The 15,647-nt window shown below is 44.3% G+C and overlaps 1 non-coding gene across 1 annotated transcript; it reads right to left on the reverse strand.

The window, feature by feature from the left end:
• Positions 1 to 8,589: 8,589 nt before the first annotated feature.
• Trnaw-cca (transfer RNA tryptophan (anticodon CCA)) lies at positions 8,590 to 8,664 on the reverse strand. The gene has a single exon. It is a non-coding gene; the product is annotated as a tRNA-Trp (tRNA).
• Positions 8,665 to 15,647: the final 6,983 nt, after the last annotated feature.

Raw genomic sequence — 15,647 nt, forward strand, 5'->3', positions numbered from 1 at the left:
AGCGCTCTCTGTATGAAAATCACTGGCTGTGCTGTGTGCAGTCTGTGGGTAGTTTGCGTTGTTGTCTGCCATTGTAGTGTTGGGCAGCGGCAGCTGGATGTGAACAGCGCGTAGCGTTGCGCAGTTGGAGGTGAGCCGCCAGCAGTGGTGGATGTGGGGAGAGAGATGGCGGAGTTTTGAAATTTGCAATACTGGATGGCATGAACTGCTATATATATTATGATTATTAAGGTAAATACATTGTTTGTTCTCTATTAAAATCTTTCATTTGCTAACTATGCCTATCAGTAGTTAGTGCCTTCCGTAGTTTGAATATTTTATTTAGCTGGCAGTAGTGGCGCTCGCTGTATTGCAGTAGTTCGAGTAATGAGGATTTTTGTGAGGTAAGTGATTTGTGAAAGGTATAGTTTAATGTTAGTCAGGGCCATTCTTTTGTAGGGATTTTTGATAGTCAGATTGCGTTGCGCTAAAAATATTGTGTGTCAGTTTAAGCACAGTCTTGTATAAATGTTCAAAAGGGGACGTTTCATACGGCGACCCTGCAGGGCAGCGGCAGCTGGATGTGAACAGCGTGTAGCGTTGCGCAGTTGGAGGTGAGCCGCCAGCAGTGGTGGATGTGGGGAGAGAGATGGCGGAGTTTTGAAATTTGGAATACTGGATGGCATGAACTGCTATAAATATTACGATTATTAAGGTAAATACATTGTTTGTTCTCTATTAAAATCTTTCATTTGCTAACTATGCCTATCAGTAGTTCGTGCCTTCCGTAGTTTGAATCTTTTATTTAGCTGGCGGTAGTGGCGCTCGCTATATTGCAGTAGTTCGAGTAATGAGGATTTTTGTGAGGTAAGTGATTTGTGAAAGGTATAGTTTAATGTTAGTCAGGGCCATTCTTTTGTAGGGATTTTTGATAGATTGCGTTGCGTTAAAAATATTGTGTGTCAGTTTAAGCACAGTCTTGTATAAATGTTCAAATGGGGACGTTTCGACTTGGTGGCAAATAATACATCTTCGGGAAAATGATTATGGCAGAGACGCGAAAAGATAGGTTCTTTGGTTTGTTCCGGAAGGAGACGGAGTGGATCTATGGCATGTGAAATATTAATTCACTTTATTAGAATATAGGTACGAAGATTAGCTTAAGTGTGTATCATCCATTTCGACATGGGTATTGTTAGTATTTACAACTGTCTCTGAGTAACTAACAATCACCTGATACAAACCAGTTTACAAGGCTCTTCACTTGAAGAATCACAGGAAACCTAAATCACGATGGCCGGACACGGATTTGAACGGTCGCCCTCAGGAACGTGTGTCAATTGCGCCTAGATCGGTGATTCGTAAATGTTAGCTCATAAATGACATTTTATGTGCCTGGCGGCACACCTACCGCAATATAATGTCAACTGATGTGCTGCTTTCCTGTTAAGACTTGATCGTGAAAGGCATTTGAAATATCTTTCTTTTCTAGGTGATAGAGCCTAGTGGCAACCTTTTTGTGCAGTAAGTAATTTCTTTGCACTGTATTCCAATACCGCCCTTTGCTTAGTAACAGGGTCAAATGAACTCGCATATTGCCCAGTGTTGGGACTACATCAGAGCGAAGTAAAGGAGTTCCAAGAACACTTGTTATGGAAGAACACAAGGAAACTACCAACCCAACAAAGTGTCTTTGTGTGTTATTACTGAAAAGTAAATACGATATCAAGAACAGCAGGATAACGTATTAGTGTTCACCATAGGCAAGTAAAAAAAATGAATATCACGATCTCCATTACTACGAATAACCCTGATATTACCCCATAAAGTCGACATCAATAATAGATGAGTAATAAAATAGTATTCGGCACTTGCACCTGAGAATATTAATATGACGTTCTAAATATTACCAAGTTAGTCACAAGGACGTTAAAAACTCACTTCTTTTTCCCAAGTGTATTAAGGAATCTCTGTTTACGATCACATTATCCAAAGCTTCTTCCAGCGTCATGCAGCTGCGATTAATTATTATGCCTTCCAGTTTGCCTGCAGACATTAGCTGCATGCTTCGATGTTTGCCATTTCACGTGATATTACCTAAGTACGTCATTCATCTCTTCTAATGTATTGTTATGTCTCCGCTGATTTACTTGAAGTGCTTCTTCATTTCCCGTCTTCGATATTAACTCTTATACTCTGCAGGACGGCTGCTTCTTGGAAAAATGTTGGTGTGTTTGAATTTCAACCCTCTACATCGTCAATTTGTTTCTCTCCCTCACTCCACCTGCTCCTTTCCCTGTGCCCATCTTTCCTGTGCCTCCCGTAAGTCCATTCCCACCACCCATCTCTCATTGCCCATATTCCCCTACATCCTGACTCTTCTCTCCTTTTTCTGCCCCTTCTCTCTATGCGTCTCCTTTACACCCCTCTCTGTCAATCTATTTTTCCCCCCTCCCGCTGTTCATCTTCTTCTCTTTCTCCTCTGTGTCCTTCTCCTCCTCTTTCCTTTCTGCATCCGTCCCTTCCTCTCCTACTTGTCTCGCCACCTCCTCCTCTTCCTTTCTCTGTCCTTTTCCCCTTCCCTCTCACTGTTCGTCTCCTCCTCTCCTCCCTATCTACGCCTATCCCCTCCTTCTTCTTCGCTGTCTGTCCGTCTTCTACTCCACCATCTCTCTCTACGTTATCACCCATCTCCAATAGGAAGCTGCTGCTTCTTACCTCCACAGTATTTCTTTCCAGACAGTGAGTAATATGTGTATAAAATTGGGTTTAAATCAATACAGGGCTTTAGGAGGTGCATTTTACGCATGGCTACGCCCGCGTATGTGCGTCACATGTATTTTTGACATATTTTCACACATATTTCACTTGTACTTGTTTCTAAACTCACCCTGCAGTTTCGTTTCCACACACCTCAGCAGATATGACTTATATATATATATATGCAGAACTATACGTCGTACATCGATATAAATTGGCAGGTGCATCCAATGGGATACTTGAATAACGTTTGCGAAATGTGTTGCTACTAACGTTCATAGTGCCGAAATAATAAATTCAAAAGTTATGCATGATGCAGCCGTTTCTCACGAATCACAGTGTTTATGACGTAATATCTCCTAAACTATGTATCGCACAATGATTTATTTTGCTGGTGCATTCAGTGCCATATGTGAATACTGTCTGAAAGATTTGTCCGAATACAGAAAGTAGTAAAGAAATAATGAATTAAAATGGCATTCCTAAAGCAGAAATTTTACTGCACGTACACCGAAATTGTAATAAACGATAAAATTTTCTCCTTTCATCATTTTATAGGGGTGGATAGCATGAAAAACTCTCGTAATGTTTTGAAATTGGTTGTAAATTTGGTTGCAAGTTACTCAATGCCCTCATTCTCAAATACTGGACGAATATAGTCTGGCTACCTAGGCGCCGGGCGCTTCGCTACTTCCTCACTCATAACCGAACCATTTCTTACCCCCCACAGCGCCTTTTTCCAGACAGTAAGTGATATGTATACCAAACTTTGCTAAAAACTGCCCAGTGTTTTAGAAGGAGATGTGGTAAATACATGTATAAATATGTATGTATATCCATTTTTATAATATGTATGAATGTAAGGCAGCTTTATTCCCAATGTCTGACATATATGTTTCTTGAAGAATAGGTATTTGTCCAAGAGAACTCGAAGATACCTGGTGAATTCAGATAATGTAACACTTTCATGAACCATGGACCTTGCCGTCGTAGGGGTGGCTTGCGTGCCTCAGGGAAAGAGGTAGCCTTACGGTAGGTGCAATCACAACAGTGGGGTATCTGTTGAGAGGCCAGACAAACGTGTGGTTCCTGAAGAGGGGCAACAGCCTTTCCAGTAGTTGCAGGGGCGACGGTCTGGAAGGTTGACTGAACTCGTCTTGTAACATCGTCCAAAAGAGCCTTGCTGTGCTAGTGCTGCGAACGGCTGAAAGCAGGGGGAAACTAGAGCCGTAATTTTCCCCGGGGGCTCTCAGTTCTACTGAGTGGATAAATGATAATGGCGTCCTCTTAGTTAAAATATTCTGGCGTTAAAATAATCCCCCATTCGGATCTATCGGCGGTGACTACTCAGGACAGTGTCATTATCAGGAGACACATAACTGGTATTCTACGGATAGGAGAGTGGAATGTTAGATCCCTTAATCGGCAGGTAGGTTAAAAATTGCAAAACGGAAAATGAATAAGCTGAAGATAGATATAGTGGGAATCAGTGACATTCGGTGGCAGGAGGAACAAGACTCCTAGTCAGCTCAATACAGGATCATAAATACAAAATCAAATAGGGTAACGTAGGAGCAGGACTAATAATGAATAAGAAAATTAGAATGTTGGTAGGCTACTAAGAACAGCATAGCGAACGCATCATCGTAGCCAAGATAGAAATGAAGCGCACACCCACCACAGTAGTACAGGTGTACATAGCAACTAGCTCCACATATGATCAAAGGACTGAAGAAAAGTACGACGAGTTACAAGTTATTCACATAGTTAAGGGAGACTAAAATTTAACACTTATGTGGGACTGGAATTCGATAGTAGGAAGAGGAAGAGAAGAAAACATAGGAGGTGAATATGGACTGGAGGAAAGGAATGAAAGAGGAAGCCGCCTGGTAGGGTTTTGCACAGTTCTTGAGTGTTTCAGAGTGTGAATTAGACAACTGTTCACTGGAACAGGGTATAGTAATACAGTAGAAGATGAATGGGTAACTTTAAGAGATGAAATAGTGAAGGCAGCACGGGATCAAATAGGTAAAACGACTAGGCCTTGTGGAAATCCTTGTATAACACAAGAAATATTGAGTTTAATTGATGAAAAGAAAAAAATATAAAAATGCACCCAGTGAAATATGCGAAAAGGAATACGAAAATTGAAATGAGATTGACAGGAAGTGCGAAATGGCTAAGTAGGGACGGCAAAAGGACAAATGTAAGCATTTAGAAGCATATTTCACTAGGGTAAAGGTAGATACTTCCTACAGGAAAACTACAGAGGCCTTTGGAGAAAAGAGAAGCAGCTGTATGAATGTAAAGAGCTCAGCTGGGAAACCAATCCTGACCTAAGAACGGAAAGCTCGAAGGTGGAAAGATTATTTATCAGGTCTATACAAGGAAGGCGTTCTTGAAGGCAATAATATAGGAAGGGAAGTGTAAGCAGATGAAGATGAGATGGGAGATGCGATACTACGAGAAGAATTAGACAGAGCTGGAAGGTCTGAGTCGAGACGGGAGCCACGCGGAGTGGCCGCGCGGTCTCGGTCGTCTTGTCACGGTCCGCGCGGCTGCCTGCGTCAAAGGTTCGAGACCTCCCTCCGGCATGGGTATGTGTGTTCCGTCATAAGCGTAAGTTAGTTTAAGTAAGATGAATTAGTGTGTAAGCTTAGGGACAGAGGACCTCAACAGTTTGGTCCCGTAAGACCTTACCACATTTTTGTCGAAACGGGACCCCGGGAATAGACGATATTCCATCACAACAGCTAATAGCCTTGGGAGAGCCAACCATGACAAAACTCTTACACCTGGTGTGTAAGATACGTGAGACTGCGAAATACCCTCATACTTAAAGAAGAATGTAATAATTTCGATTCCTGAGGAAGCAGTTGCTGACAGATGTGAAAATTTGCCGGTCAGGGTGGCCGAGAGGTTCTAGGCGCTACAGTCTGGAACCGCGCGATCGCTACGGTCGCAGGTTCGAATCCTGCCTCGGGCATTGATGTGTGTGATCTCCTTAGGTTAGTTAGCTTTAAGTAGTTCTAAGTTCTAAGGGACTGATGATCTCAGCAGTTAAGCCCATAGTGCTCAGAGCCATTTGAACCGTTTTGTGAAAATTACCGAGCTATCAGTTTAATAAGTCATAGTTACGAAATACTAACGTGTAATCGTCACAGAAGAATGGAGAAACTGGTAAAAGCCGACTTCGGAGAAGATCAGTTTCGATTTAGAAGAAATGTAGGCCCATGAGAGGCAATACTGACTATACCAATTATCTCAGAAGATGAGTTAAGGAGAGGCATTTGTGGCATTTGTAGACTTGGAGAAGGCTTTTGACAATGTTGGCTGGACTAGTGTCTGTAAAATTCAGAATGCAGATTGGGTAAAAATCAGAGAGAGAAAGGTTATTTACAATTTATTCAGAAACCAGACATCAGTTACAAGACTCTAGGGGAATGAAAAGGAAGTAGTGGTTGAAAAGGGGGTGAGCCAGTGTTGTAGCATGTTCTCGATGTCCCCAATGTGCACGTTGGACAAGCAATAAAGGAAACCATAGAAAAATTTGGAGTAGGAATTAAAGTTCAGCAAAAACAAATAAAAACTCTGAGGTTTGCCAATGACACAGTAATTCTGTCAAGGGCAGTCGAGGACTTGGGAAAGAATTTGAAACGAATGGACATTTCCTAGAAGGGAGGATATGAGATGAACATAAACGTTAGCCAAGCAAGTATAGCGGAATGTAGTAGAATTAAATAAGGCGATCCTGGAGAGTTCGATTAAGAAACAACACTCTTAAAGTACCAGCTGACTTTTGCTATTTGGGCAGCAAAATAACAGATGATGGCCGAAGTAGATAGGATATAAAATGTAAACTGGCAATGGCGAGAAAAGCATTTCTGAAGGAGAAAATCTTTTAACATCGAAAACAGATTTTAGTGTTAGGAGGTCTTTTTGAAAGTATTTGTCTGGTGAGTAGCCATGTGTGGAAGTGAAACATGGACAATAAACAGTTTAGATACGAAGAAAATAGAAGCTTTTGAAATGTGGTTTCACAGAAGAATGTTGAAGATTAAACGAGTAGATTACGTAACTAATAACGAGGTACTGAATAGAACCGGGGAGACAAGAAATCTGTGGCACAACTTGAGCCAAAAATGGGATCTGTTAATAGGACACATTCTGAGACATCCAGGGATGACCAGTTTAGTATTGGAGCGAAATGAGGGGGTGGGGGTAAAAGTCAAAGGGCGAGACCAAGAGATGGATACAGTAGGCAGATTCACTAGGATGTAGGTGCCGCTAGTTATAGAGTAGCATGCAGCGCTACATCAAACCAGTCTTCGTACTGATGACCAGAACAGCAACAACGCTTTCACTGAATAACAGCTGTGGGGTTTGTAAATCCGGTTTCTCTTCCTCCCATAATATGTTGCTTACCTTTTGCCCACAGTTATTTTTTCTCCAAACCAAGCAGTAGTATGATGTACTTCATCGTGAATGTTAGCTGTGTTGTTGCCTTTGTAATATACAGCCATATTGTCGGTGTAGGAAGTTACACTATGTGATCAGAAGTATCCGGACACCTATCTGAAAATGGCTTATAACTTCGTGGCGTCCTCCATCAGTAATGCTGGAATTCAATAAGGTGTTGGCCCACCCCTATCCTTGATGACAGCTTTCACTCTCGAAAGAATAGCTTCAGTCAGATCCTGGAAGGTTTCTTGGGGAATGGCAGCCCATTCTTCACGGAGTTCTGCACTGAGAAGAGGTATCGATGTCGGTCGGCGAAGCCTGGCACGAAGTCGTCGTTTCAAAATGTACCACAGGTGTTCTACAGGATTCAGGTCAGGACTCTGTGTAGGCCAGTCAATTAGAGGGATGTTACTGTCGTGTAACCACTCCGCCACAGGCCGTGCATTATGAAAAGGAGCTCGTCGTGTTGAAAGGTGCAATCGGCATCCCCGAATTGCTCTTCAGCAGTGGGAAGCATGGTGCTTAAAACATCAATGTAGGCTAGTGCTGTGATAGAGCCACGCAAAACAACAAGGGATCCAAGGCCACTCGATGAAAAACACGACCACACCATGACACCACCGCCCGGAATTTCACTATTGGCACCACACATGCTGTCAGATGTTGACTGGGAATTCGCCATAACCACAAACTACCATCGGATTGCCACAGTGTACCGTGATTCGTCACTCCACACAACGTTTTTCCACTGCTCAATCGTCTAATGTCTACGCTCCTTACACCAAGCGAGGCGTCGTGTGGCATTTACCGGCGTGATGTGTGAGTTATAAGCAGTCGCTCGACCATGAAATCCAAGTTTTCTCACCTCCCGCCTAACTGTCATAGTTCTTGCAGTGTATCCTGATACAGTTTGGAATTCCTGTGGGGTGGGGTGGATAGACGTCTGCCTATTACACATTACGACTCTGTTCAACTGTCGGAGGCCTCTGTCGGTCAACAGACGATGTCGACCTGTACGCTTTTGTGCTGCACGTGTCCCTTCACGTTTCCACTTCAATATCACATGGGAAACAGTGGACCTAGGGATGCTTAGGAGTGTGGAAATCTCGCGTACAGACGTATGACACGTGACACCCATTCACCTGGCCGCGTTCGAAGACCGTGAGTTCCGCGGAGCGGCCCATTCTGCTCTCTCACGATGTCTAATGATTACTGGGGTCGCTGATATGGAGTACCTTGGAGTAGGTGGCAGCACAATGCACCTAACATGAAAAACGTATGTTTTTGGTGCTGTCCGGGTACTTTTGATCACATATTGTATGTTGACCGGATGCAAGTCTGGAATGTCAAATAAGTACAATATGAAACTTCCTGGCAGATTAAAACTGTGTGCCCGACCGAGACTCGAACTCGGGACCTTTGCCTTTGGCGGGCAAGTGCTCTACCAACTGAGCTACCGAAGCACGACTCACGCCCGGTACTCACAGCTTTACTTCTGCCAGTATCTCGTCTCCTACCTTCCAAACTTTACAGAAGCTCTCCTGCGAACCTTGCAGAACACTCCGCTGCAGAGTGAAAATCTCATTTTGGAAACATCCCCCAGGCTGTGGCTAAGCCATGTCTCCGCTATATCCTTTCTTTCAGGAGTGCTAGTTCTGCATGGAAGGTAGGAGACGAGATACTGGCAGAAATAAAGCTGTGAGTACCGGGCGTGAGTCGTGCTTCGATAGCTCAGATGGTAGAGCACTTGCCCGCGAAAGGCAAAGGTCCCGAGTTCGAGTCTCGGTCGGGCACACAGTTTTAATCTGTCAGGAAGTTTCAAGTACAATACGTCTTATGTTAAACAGTGTCGGTTTCGAAAGGGAACCATGTGGTTCTCCCGATTTTATAGAGCAGAGATCAGAAGCAGTATCACCGATAAGTACACTAAAAGTACAGCCTTTAAGATACAAATTAATTAATTTTATAGCATGCTATGGGAAACTGTTACCACATTTCTTTACTGCTTTTCGAAACAACAGGGTGAACATAATTGGGGATGTTTATAACCCTCTTTCATTCCATTCTCACATACTGCCACCATTTGATTTCGTTAGACTTTTAGAACTGCAGTCTGATTTCTGTGGAGGTTGCAGAAAACGTTCCGCTTTCTATTTTAATTCAATAGTAACGTCTTAATTTGTGCTTGTATCAGTGATTGTCCCAAGTTCTTGCAACAATACAAATCAACATAGAATTAAAATTCGTAGAAAGAGTTTCAATCTTTTTCTGTGGTATTTTACCCGTAAAAGTACTTCGGTACTTACTGCAATAATACTATCAACATGCAATGAATTTACCGCTACTATAGTGGAAATGTCGTAATGTCACCTTCGATGCGGAACTGTTTCCACTTCAGTGTAACGAATCTACATGGAAACGTATCTGGATACCTGTTAACTATAATATAATCACTGCATCCAATACGAGAGCTCATTAGCAGTGATGGCTCATTTTCTAGCAAACGTGTAGATGCTGGCATTCAATTTCGCCGTACCATTGACGAAGTGGAATTAAACGTACCACGCTTCTGCTCTGGTTGCCGCTTTAATTTCACATTTCAGTTGCCCTGCGAACTGGAGTCGGAGTTATGATTGGACGTTCGCATGTCGCAAGTAATACGAATCTGCTTCATGCTCTGTAATTTCCGACTGCCGCAACTCTCTACGCTGACTGCTCTGTAGTATGTAATGCATTGAAGGGTACAGACCAACAATCTGTCAGCCAATAGAAAGAGGTAAGTAAGTTATTATATCAATGCAAAGATATTGTTTGTAGCGCAGGTCGTTCAAAATCTCTAGATGTGTTGCAGTGTTATAAATGTTCCCTTATCAGTGACTTTTGATTACAGACCTTAGAGTTTTATGCGCAGTTACAGACCGCTCTATTTTATGCGGGGAAATCGCACCATATGACATATCAAGAGCGCATTAATAACTTGTTCTTATGTATCGACAAAGATTTCTGGTCATACCTGAACCCATGGCTTTGAGACGTCTGATTTTGGTTCCTCAGTTGATAATTAGACGTTCTGTGCGAAGGAGTGAATTGCATTTTCCAAAAACTATCCTCCATCGTTTGTGGTGAACTGGGTTTATACTCGCAAGTACTATTTGTACATACACTCCTGGAAATTGAAATAAGAACACCGTGAATTCATTGTCCCAGGAAGGGGAAACTTTATTGACACATTCCTGGGGTCAGATACATCACATGATCACACTGACAGAACCACAGGCACATAGACACAGGCAACAGAGCATGCACAATGTCGGCACTAGTACAGTGTATATCCACCTGTCGCAGCAATGCAGGCTGCTATTCTCCCATGGAGACGATCGTAGAGATGCTGGATGTAGTCCTGTGGAACGGCTTGCCATGCCATTTCCACCTGGCGCCTCAGTTGGACCAGCGTTCGTGCTGGACGTGCAGACCGCGTGAGACGACGCTTCATCCAGTCCCAAACATGCTCAATGGGGGACAGATCCGGAGATCATGCAGGCCAGGGTAGTTGACTTACACCTTCTAGAGCACGTTGGGTGGCACGGGATACATGCGGACGTGCATTGTCCTGTTGGAACAGCAAGTTCCCTTGTCGGTCTAGGAATGGTAGAATGATGGGTTCGATGACGGTTTGGATGTACCGTGCACTATTCAGTGTCCCCTCGACGATCACCAGTGGTGTACGGCCAGTGTTGGAGATCGCTCCCCACACCATGATGCCGGGTGTTGGCCCTGTGTGCCTCGGTCGTATGCAGTCCTGATTATGGCGCTCACCTGCACGGCGCCAAACACGCATACGACCATCATTGGCACCAAGGCAGAAGCGACTCTCATCGCCTCCATTCGTCCCTCCATTCACGCCTGTCGCGACACCACTGGAGGCGGGCTGCACGATGTTGGGGCGTGAGCGGAAGACGGCCTAACGGTGTGCGGGACCGTAGCCCAGCTTCATGGAGACGGTTGCGAATGGTCCTCGCCGATACCCCAGGAGCAACAGTGTCCCTAATTTGCTGGGAAGTGGCGGTGCGGTCCCCTACGGCACTGCGTAGGATCCTACGGTCTTGGCGTGCATCCGTGCGTCGCTGCGGTCCGGTCCCAGGTCGACGGGCACGTGCACCTTCCGCCGACCACTGGCGACAACATCGATGTACTGTGGAGACCTCACGCCCCACGTGTTGAGCAATTCGGCGGTACGTCCACCCGGCCTCCCGCATGCCCACTATACGCCCTCGCTCAAAGTCCGTCAACTGCACATACGGTTCACGTCCACGCTGTCGCGGCATGCTACCAGTGTTAAAGACTGCATTGGAGCTCCGTATGCCACGGCAAACTGGCTGACACTGACGGCGGCGGTGCACAAATGCTGCGCAGCTAGCGCCATTCGACGGCCAACACCGCGGTTCCTGGTGTGTCCGCTGTGCCGTGCGTGTGATCATTGCTTGTACAGCCCTCTCGCAGTGTCCGGAGCAAGTATGGTGGGTCTGACACACCGGTGTCAATGTGTTCTTTTTTCCATTTCCAGGAGTGTATATGTACACCAGACGAAAATTAGTCACCCCAGGAGACATTATAGTAACACCATGTATCCACAAATTTTGATCAGGTACACTTCATTTTGCAGTAGCCTCTCGCTGATTGTAAGATCCCGTAGAGCAGGGTCGGCCATGGTGTGCCAAAATGCGCACAAGCAAGATGCGTGGGCAGCATGCGGACCAAGGCTCAGCCTGTCTCATCTCTGATCGGTCCTTTTTGGAGAGACCATGTGTGACATTTCATTCAGTGTTGCAGAGTGGCATTTTTCGGTCAGCGCAACATTCTTCAGTTTGACAGAATCATGGTGTCGGAGCTGCTTACTCTACGCCATCTATTCATTGTGCAAAAGAAGTTCATAGGTCCAGGGGCTGTTTGCACAAAAAGAGGCAGTCTAGCGATCTATCATTAGAAGCGTTCAAATGTGAATGAGAGAGGAAGAAGGGATGGACAAGGATTCTGAGTATCTATTATGCGCTATACAATTGCATAATCATCAGGTACCACAAATGTGCTACACATCAAGATGTATTTTGTGCCAAATTCGTAAGAACGGAGGACGTGGTCACCTTGGTAGCACAAAAAGCAAATTCTGTGATGTCGCACGCATTATTCCACTATCATTAGAAAATTGAACGAAGACTGTGTAGACCTCATATATTACTTCAGTGTACATTGGCCAAGCTTTGCCCATGCCTGGAACGACTTCCTCAATTTAAATCTGCTGTAGCTGAATTAATGAATGAATATGAAGAACAAAAAATAGTTCAAATGGATCGAAGCACTATGGGACTTAACATTTGAGATCATCAGTCCCCTAGACATAGAACTACTTAAAACTAACTAACCTAAGGGCATCACACACATCTATGGCCAAGGCAGGATTCGAGCCTGCGTCCGTAGCAGCAGCGCAGTTCCTGACTGAAGCGCCTAGTACCGCTCGGCCACAGCGATGAAGAGCAGGAAGGGAAATTATGGCATCCAGAAGATATGGAAAACACCTTATGTTAAGAGGACTTGACTGATCTCTGCCCACAGTAAGACATTTTAAGACGAGAAAAATTTGATGGGGATGAATTTAAAAATAAAATCGCATTGGGGAAGGGACAAATTCTGACAATATATACCACCCCTTTACTTAAGCTCATTGGCGTTAAAGAAACGCAACGTTAGAAAAAGACACTGTGGTCTTGAAAGAACTGTAAGAACAATTTTCTGAACTATTCTCTGCTATATCTTCTCATGCTGTATTCGCGGACGATTGCCTTCTCAGTTGAAAGCACCCCCATGCATGTGCAGATGGAAATGATTTATCTGCCATGTAAAACCAATTTTAAAGACAAATTGTTTTATGTTAAAACTGTCGACGAGTTCTACATTACTGACCTCCAAAAATGTTTGCATGTCTCCACAACGAGGTTGCAAATGCGATAAATATATCTATGAATGTATGGGTGTGAAAGCCAATTTTTGACAGTCAAGCTAAGTATGTCATGATTACATTTTCGAGCTAACATCCTAAAGATGTTCGGCCTCACATGCAGTTCCTCTTCGTCGAAATGTCTTGGCTCAAACTCGTCTAGTGGTTGAACAGCACGTGTCGCATAAATTAGACACTTGTGACCCCTTTGGTTAAATTGTCTGGCTGAAGGCAAGTTTGCGAAATACAAAGTTAACGTAACATACAGGGTGTTTCAAAAATGACCGGTATATTTGAAACGGCAATAAAAACTAAACGAGCAGCGATAGAAATACACCGTTTGTTGCAATATGCTTGGGACAACAGTACATTTTCAGGCAGACAAACTTTCGAAATTACAGTAGTTACAATTGTCAACAACAGATGGCGCTGCGGTCTGGGAAACTCTATAGTACGATATTTTCCACATATCCACCATGCGTAGCAATAATATGGCGTAGTCTCTGAATGAAATTACCCGAAGCCTTTGACAACGTGTCTGGCGGAATGGCTTCACATGCAGATGAGATGTACTGCTTCAGCTGTTCAATTGTTTCTGGATTCTGGCGGTACACCTGGTCTTTCAAGTGTCCCCACAGAAAGAAGTCACAGGGGTTCATGTCTGGCGAATAGGGAGGCCAATCCACGCCGCCTCCTGTATGTTTCGGATAGCCCAAAGCAAGCACACGATCATCGAAATATTCATTCAGGAAATTAAAGACGTCGGCCGTGCGATGTGGCGGGCACCATCTTGCATAAACCACGAGGTGTTCGCAGTGTCGTCTAAGGCAGTTTGTACCGCCACAAATTCACGAAGAATGTCCAGATAGCGTGATGCAGTAATCGTTTCGGATCTGAAAAATGGGCTAATGATTCCTTTGGAAGAAATGGCGGCCCAGACCAGTACTTTTTGAGGATGCAGGGACGATGGGACTGCAACATGGTGCTTTTCGGTTCCCCATATGCGCCAGTTCTGTTTATTGACGAAGCCGTCCAGGTAAAAATAAGCTTCGTCAGTAAACCAAATGCTGCCCACGTGCATATCGCCGTCATCAATCCTGTGCACTATATCGTTAGCGAATGTCTCTCGTGCAGCAATGGTAGCGGCGCTGAGGGGTTGCCGCGTTTGAATTATTGTATGGATAGAGGTGTAAACTCTGGCGCATGAGACGATACGAGGACGTTGGCGTCATTTGGACTGCAGCTGCAACACGGCGAACGGAAACCCGAGGTCGCTGTTGGATCACCTGCTGCACTTGCTGCGCGTTGCCCTCTGTGGTTGCCGTACGCGGTCGCCCCACCTTTCCAGCACGTTCATCCGTCACGTTCCCAGTCCGTTGAAATTTTTCAAATAGATCCTTTATTGTATCGCTTTTCGGTCCTTTGGTTACATTAAACCTCCGTTGAAAACTTCGTCGTGTTGCAACAACACTGTGTTCTAGGCGGTGGAATTCCAACACCAGAAAAATCCTCTGTTCTAAGGAATAAACCATGTTGTCTACAGCACACTTGCACGTTGTGAACAGCACACGCTTACAGCAGAAAGACGACGTACAGAATGGCGCACCCACAGACTGTGTTGTCTTCTATATCTTTCACATCACCTGCAGCGCCATCTGTTGTCGAAAATTGTAACTACTGTAATTTCGAAAGTTTGTCCGCCTGAAAATGTACTGTTGTCCCAAGCATATTGCAACAAACGGTGTATTTCTATCGCTGCTCGTTTAGCTTTTATAATATACCGGTCATTTTTGAAACACCCTGTATAATAACAGTAAAAATAATATCGGGAACTCAATTATGTAGGCCAAATAGTTCCTATTTGGTTAGAATAATGTTTATTCAGAAAGCAAACTTATACCGAAAGTGGTCGTATTTAGTGTAGTGTTACGCTCGAGGGCATATCCATTTGACACAGTTCGATCGTTTGCAATCTCATCATGAAATACAAGATATCTACTCGAAAAGTTAGAGTTCACACGAGGCAGGCGGCTGCTCACCGCTCAGAGACTAAGTTCTGTGATACCACACAACGCGAAATTTTCTAAATCGTTGACCTAAAGACCGGCCGTCCGTTTTCGCGTCTGCATCCGAACTGTACCCTTTGGTGTCTCCAGCCGAACTGTCCGCTTTCGCGTCTGCACCAGCACTGTCGTCTGCCCGTCTCCTACCGCTTTTTACGCACGCCGAACACCTTCGCTCAACTGACGAGGGTAGTTCCCTCTCCTGAATCCGTCCATCTGATTGGCTACAGCTTATTCTACTTTACTTTACACTTTAACATATATAAATAATCAAAGCATGACCACTTTCACGTTCTAAATAAAGTAACAATAATATCCATTACATAATAAACGTTAAATTCTTTTACATAAATGCAGTACAATTTCCTTCTTCACTTTGAATGTCACGGTCA

This window comes from Schistocerca cancellata, chromosome 8 (assembly GCF_023864275.1).
Source record: "Schistocerca cancellata isolate TAMUIC-IGC-003103 chromosome 8, iqSchCanc2.1, whole genome shotgun sequence".
Taxonomy (NCBI): Eukaryota; Metazoa; Arthropoda; class Insecta; order Orthoptera; family Acrididae; genus Schistocerca; species Schistocerca cancellata.